This window comes from Drosophila ananassae, chromosome 2R, assembly GCF_017639315.1.
Source record: "Drosophila ananassae strain 14024-0371.13 chromosome 2R, ASM1763931v2, whole genome shotgun sequence".
NCBI lineage: Eukaryota > Metazoa > Arthropoda > Insecta > Diptera > Drosophilidae > Drosophila > Drosophila ananassae.
Genome location: NC_057928.1, coordinates 12,673,175 through 12,679,640, shown reverse-complemented (window position 1 = coordinate 12,679,640; position 6,466 = coordinate 12,673,175). Strand labels below are relative to the sequence as shown.

Genomic DNA, 6,466 nt, shown 5'->3' with positions numbered 1-6,466 from the left:
CGCCCCATTATGTGTGACTAATTTGCATTGCGGTAATAATATAACTAAAACGTTAGTTGAAACTGAAAATATAACTGGGTCAGGGCTATAAACTAGCCAATCTTCAGAAACCCCAAAGAAACCTATGTTTCCTCAACCACATTACCCATACGCCATGTTGGCCCATTGATATATTTTAATTCTTAAATATTTGTTAATTGATTGGGCATTGTTTTCTGTCCTCAAATATGTTGCCGCCAATTACCAAATTATTAACATCATTATCATTATGAGCGAGAATTTATTCGGACCTCGGTCCAACACGGCGTATGCGTAATATATCTGTTAACTGCTTCTGATGGCCTGATGGCTTCATTGTTACATAAAGAAGGTTAGCCATGGGAAACTATTGACCATGGGACACTCTTATATAATTAATAGTCAAATTCTTGATGGCTTACAAAAAAAATTAATTAATAGTAAAAAAAATAAAGGAAGACATAACAAAGAAGAAAAATTAATTCTAATTAAATTAACAAAATAAACATAAAGAACAGAAACAAAAAAAAATAAAAAATGTTAAATGGAAAAATTATTCCGCCAGAGCCATAAAAAGTGCGATCAAGAAATAGCAGACACACGAGACACCATCCATTATGCATAATGGGACAATAGAGATGGCGAATCCGACTCTGAGTGACAATGTGAATGCGAATATGAAGGAAAAGTTGAGTCAGGCCTTCGTTTGATCTTGCTGCCCCCCACTCGTGGTGGACCCATTGTTCTATGCTTCCAACTGTAAATTGCGAAATATTACAGACCTGAGAGTTGGAGGTCAATAAAAGTGTAATCCTTTCAAAATAGTTTCCAACTAATGCATCAATTATAGTTCTAATTATAAGTTCTCTTGATTGTAATTTATAGTTTGGCGTTTATCTTAAAGGCTATATGAATTCTTGAAAATGAAATGCATCACCGTTTTGTTAAATAATCAAATTAATTAGCCAGCATACACCTCCCAAGCAAGAGTATTAAAATATTAAAGCAAAACACGAAAAACGAAGAACATAAGAAACTAATAGTCAAGCACTACTAAGCAAAGACACGAAAAAAAAAAACAAAAAAACCAAAGAGGTATGTGTATATCTTACTACGAAAATTTATGTGTGTCTGTATGTCTCAACGTGCCCCACCAGACTGCATGTGCCAGAGTATGAGTGTGTGTGTGTGTGTGTGTGTGTGTGAATAAAATACGCAACCTTCAAAAAAATCTAACAAAGCAAACTTGTTCAATAGTCATATGCGTATCAGGAAGTCAACATTTCAAGGATTGACTCATTGAAAAAGTCGAATGCGAATGCGAATGCGACGACAACAAAAACAAGTTAGTCGCTGGCTCACACATACTACCAAAACACACACACACACATACTCTTGCTTGTACTACAGTTGCATTAGAAAACTTTTTGAAAAGCGCGCCCGGCAAAATGCAATGCAAAAAACAACAACAACACAGTTTACAGGAAAGCACTTACACACACACACACATAGGGAGATCACTTGCAATTGCATTTGGAGCTCGTGCCCTCTCTATGGCTCTCTCTTACTGGCGAAGCTTTTTCTTGCATGTGTGGGTGTTTTGCTCTTGACACTTTTCTCTTCCACTTCCACTGCACTACTCTTTAGTCCTACTCTCTTTGTGCTTTGGCTCTCTTGACTGCATATTGCTTGCTCTGATTTCATTCAAATTGTTTAACGCAAAAGTGCAAATACCGCTTGTTTATGCGGTTTGTGTTTGTTTTTGTTGCTACTCCAGCCGCAGATTTTACTTTTCATTGTGCGAAATTACTCACAAGAAAAGATTTAACAATTTGTGAGGTAATTTCTTGCAAAGGGCAAGGAACTGCAATTTGGCGGGCAAATCCAGCAAGCTGATCTATCAATGGGTTTTCATTATTTTTAAAGTAAAAGCTAGTAAAAGCAATGAAATTAAACAATATAATTTAATATAATAACTAAGGAAGTAATTTTACAAAGTTTTAGTTTAAAAACAACTATTAAACTAGTCTATAATATTAATCAATTTTTCGTTATTTAAAAAAAAAAAATTGAACTAAATAATAAGCAAATTAAAATATTTCCATAAGAATACTTGAAACTAAAGCCGTTCCAGAGTCAACATTTATAAATCCTTCAGATATGAAGACCATTCCTGACCTCAGTTTAGCGTTCAAAGGCCCGAAAAGCAAAAAACCTTCACTCTCGGCCGGCAGGTTCATTTCAGTTCAGATTCAAGGCACTAACCTGGCCAAAATATCCAACTACACTACACTTCTGTCAATAACGATTAACTCCTTAACGCACAAAAGGAAAACAGAGAAGCAAGTACAAAAAAAAAAAATAAAATAAAACAAAAAATAAAAACAACAAAATATACATATATGAAACAAAACAAAAAGCCAAAAAGCTTTTTCGGGCTTCAGACTTGAATTGAAATTCGCGGCGTTGTCGATCGCAATGGAAGGTCGTTGCATTAAAGAGTTTAATGACCAAGGAAACTTTTTCCGAAATATGAAACAAAAGCGAGCGCAGCAACAACAACTAGACGCTGGCTGCGTAAACTGCAGCCGAGGCAGTGGCAGAGGCAGCGGCAGCAGTGGCAGAGGCAGAGGCAGCAGCAGCGCCCACAACTTACTTACGCCTCCAGCGTACTCCTTTCATGGCAACAACACTTGGGAAAGGTCAACGAACAACATTGCCTCGTCGGTCAAAAGCAGAGTTCACACGAACGGCCAGAGAGAGATAGGTGGCGAGAGAGCGAGCAAGAGGGAGTGAGTGAGTGTGGGTGCACTGGGCGAAAAGATAAACATATTTTGGGGGGAGGCTTATTTTGGGTAAAAGTGATATTGAAGCTTTAGTTTAAAGACCCAAAAAATCATTTAATTTCAAGTTCAAGGGGATGATGAATGTTACATTTTATTAAAAATTACTCATCCGACCTGTATACCAAACTTATATTTCATCATTTGAAGCCTTTCTCTCCGTGTAAGTGAGAAAGATACAGCCGGAGAAGCGCAGCATCAGCGAATTTCGGTTTTGCTTTCGCATCGAGTGGAGTGAAATGGGTGAGTGAGAGATCCGCGGCGAAAGAGTGCGAGTGAAATTGAGGATCGAGAGTAACTCCAAAGAAGAGTAAGCCCCCTTATCCACAAAAAAAAAATGATTCACCGTTCATGGCTTCAAAAAACTGAGCAATTAATTATTTATTAATTGTTAGTCACTTTCGAGCTATTTTCACGCCAACCAACGTAACAAGGCAGCGACGCCTACGCCCACGCCAACGGCAGCGCCAGCGGCTGCGTCGGCTGAGACGTCGCATCGCGAGTGGCGACGTCACCGTTTGCATTCATTCACTTTTTTCAGCCATTCGAGAGATCAACGCACTTTGTGTTGATCCCACGAAACAATTTGCCGTTTAATGCACCCCAAAAAAAAAAAAACCAAAAAAAATCAAGAGCACCAAGCAGCCACAAGAAATGCAATGCAGCGAAAATTATTCCGTTTTATTGGGTAACTTTTATGGGGAATTTCACTTTTAATAAAAAAAAAACCCAAAAAAAAATTAAGCATACAAAATAAATATTATACATGGCTTGAGATTTGGATAATCCAAAATGGGTGGATTAATAATTTTTAAACGAAACCAAAACAGCAGATTCACTTGCATTTTGACGGCGTCAGCAGCGACGCCAGCAGCGCGGCGGCAGCAATGCAGCTGAAACTGCGACTGCGACTGCAGTCCAAGCAAGTTTTGTCACCGATAGCACAAAAAAAAAATAATAAGAAATAAATAAAAATAAGAGATATAAAGCTAACGAAAGTTGCGAGCTAAGACATTGAAAAAATTCGACGCTGTCGCTGCCGAAAAAAAAGGCCCCAAAAAATAACCCAACATGGAAAATTGCATTGCTCCCCGCCTGTGGAGAAGATAAACCCGAACTCGAACCCGAAAACCCGAAAATAAATCGAAATCACCGGATCGGGGTAAGGGTAAAATGTGTCGGACAAATTCCTGGGGCCATGGGATTGAGGATTCCAGCTTCAGCTTTAGCTCCAGCCTGGATCTGGCCAAGAGGCATCGCAGTCGCCATTGCCGCCGCTGTGGCAGGGTGCAGGCTGGGCCCCCGGTACTAAACCCGTTTGAAAGTTGCAACTGTCGATAGGACACTGCAGAGGTGGTGTGGTGGTATATGCATCGAATGCAATGTATATATTGTTGTTGTTGTTGTTGGATTTTGGAAATTATGGATTACCTCAGGAGAATGAAGGCGAAGAAATGGTCAAAAGGGCTTGCCCGGATGGGTCAAAAGATCAAGGAAGAGAAGGTCTTTTTCGAGTTTTTTCGAAGAAGTTGCATTTACTTTTCAATAGAAAGTAAATTTGATTTTTTTAATGCCAAGTATTTAATAGCTATAATTTTCTAATTTTTTATTTAATCTATGCTTTAAGTTTAAGTATAAATTTATAATTACTATTTTAGATTATATCTGAAACTTTACAATTTAAATTTTTTCTTAAAACTAAGACAGCTCTCAAATATATACTACAAATTCTTAAAATTCTTCAAAAAAAACATGGCCACATATGTATGTCTGGCCATGTTTAGAAACTTAATATCGATATAGAAATATATCGATAATACAAATAAATCGAATTATTCTATGTTTTAGATCACAATCATATCTCATTTAAATTTGTATTCCTTTCCAAATTAAAATTCATGCTGCATTTTGTTTGAAGCTCCAAAGGGAAAGTGCAACTGATTCTGATCTGCATTTCTTCGAGCGGAAAAAAAAAACGAAGAGGAAAACGTTTATTTTTCGTACATATTTTTTGCATTGGCCAAAAAACAAAAGCGAATCCGAATGCAGAAGAACAAAAACAAAAACAAAAACAACAACGAAAACGAGAAGAAAACATTTCTCATTGAAATTGAATGCAGCGACGCAAATAAACATGGGGCACCCGAGGGCGAAAGAGAAGGCGCGAGTGCAAGCCAAAGCCAAACATTTGAAGATGCGCCATAAAACCAGCCAACAGCAGCTTCGCTCCATGTCCTGCCCCTCCACCCAATCCCGCCCCCCCATAACTACAGGCAACAAACTGCAAACTAACCTAACCATGCCCATTCGCAACATGCCAGGCAACATTAGAAAACTGCAACAACGCCAGCAGAGGCCGAGACAGAGGCAGAAGCAGAAGCTGAAGCAGCAACTGCAGTAGATGCAGTCGACGTAGCAGCAACAGCAACTAAACTAAAGCGAAAGAAGCGAATGAACCAAGCGACTGCACAGTGGTAGTTTTAAAAAAATAATTAAGAAAAATAGTAAGAAATAGAGTGGCTTTAATAAATATATCTTATATGAGAAAAAGAAATTATTGATACATTTTTTCTATTTTTTTTTTTAAATTTTGTATAATTTTTTATTTAAACATTTAAGTTTAAAAGCTCTTCTATAAAACAGTTCTAATCTTATTTATAATAAGACCATACCCTATAGAGATAATCCAAGTTAACAACTCTATTTAATTTAAAAAAGAAACATAAGCTATTAGACAATAAAAATTCTTTTAAAATATAAAAAAAAATAAAAATAAACTATTCCTTCCTTCCTAAACAAAAGATCCACTGTGCCTTCGCTGCAGCGTCAGCGTCGCCGTCGACAGCGAGTGTATGCATCAAAAAACAGACAGTAAATCTGATTGTTTGGGGTAATTGAACTTTCTTAAGAAATTGCGACATGTACACTTTGAAAAGCTCTGGATTTGCGAGCAGCAGCGGCAGTAAGGCAGAGCTGCAACATCGGCCCAACAGCAGAAGCAGCAGCAGCAGAGGCAGCAGCAGAAGCAGAAGCAGCAACACCAACTGAGGCGGAGGCAGCACACAAATGTACGCCAATGACCGAGTTCGGGTGAAAGACCTTCGATAACCATCGTCATCAGCAGTGCAGTTGCAAAGACTCTGCTGCTGCTGCTGGCAACATCATTATCATCATTAACGAGTGGAGTGGAATACACGAACAAAATTTCGGGTTTATTTGCCTTAACATATATTTTAAGGAGAATATTATATTTACTTTTTCATTCTTTCTGCAATTTGTTCTTTAAAGATGATAATTAAAAAGTTCAAATTCCTTTAAATTTCATAACATTTTGTAATTGAAATTTACCAGCAGAATATACATATTTTTCTGCAGTGCAATGTGGAGTAACGTGCTCTGCTGCGGTTTTTGCTCTCTGCGGTAGTCAATGCACTAGGCCCCCAACAATAACAACAAAACAAAAACAAAGCCGGAGAGAGCACGAGCACAAGGGAGCAGCGTATAATTCATTGAACTAAATTTAGCTGCTTCTGGCTCTCTTTCACTGTCACTCTCTCCAGCTCACTCTCTTTTGGTTTGGCGCAAAAAAGCGCGGGAGTTGTTGC

The 6,466-nt window shown here is 38.0% G+C and overlaps 1 long non-coding RNA gene across 1 annotated transcript; it reads left to right on the top strand.

Moving 5' to 3' along the window:
- The first annotated feature begins 1,754 nt into the window (after window positions 1–1,754).
- On the top strand, window positions 1,755–4,826 carry LOC123257078. The gene is made up of 2 exons (XR_006507014.1): window positions 1,755–1,857; window positions 4,780–4,826. It is a non-coding gene; the product is annotated as an uncharacterized LOC123257078 (long non-coding RNA).
- The last annotated feature ends 1,640 nt before the right edge of the window (window positions 4,827–6,466 follow it).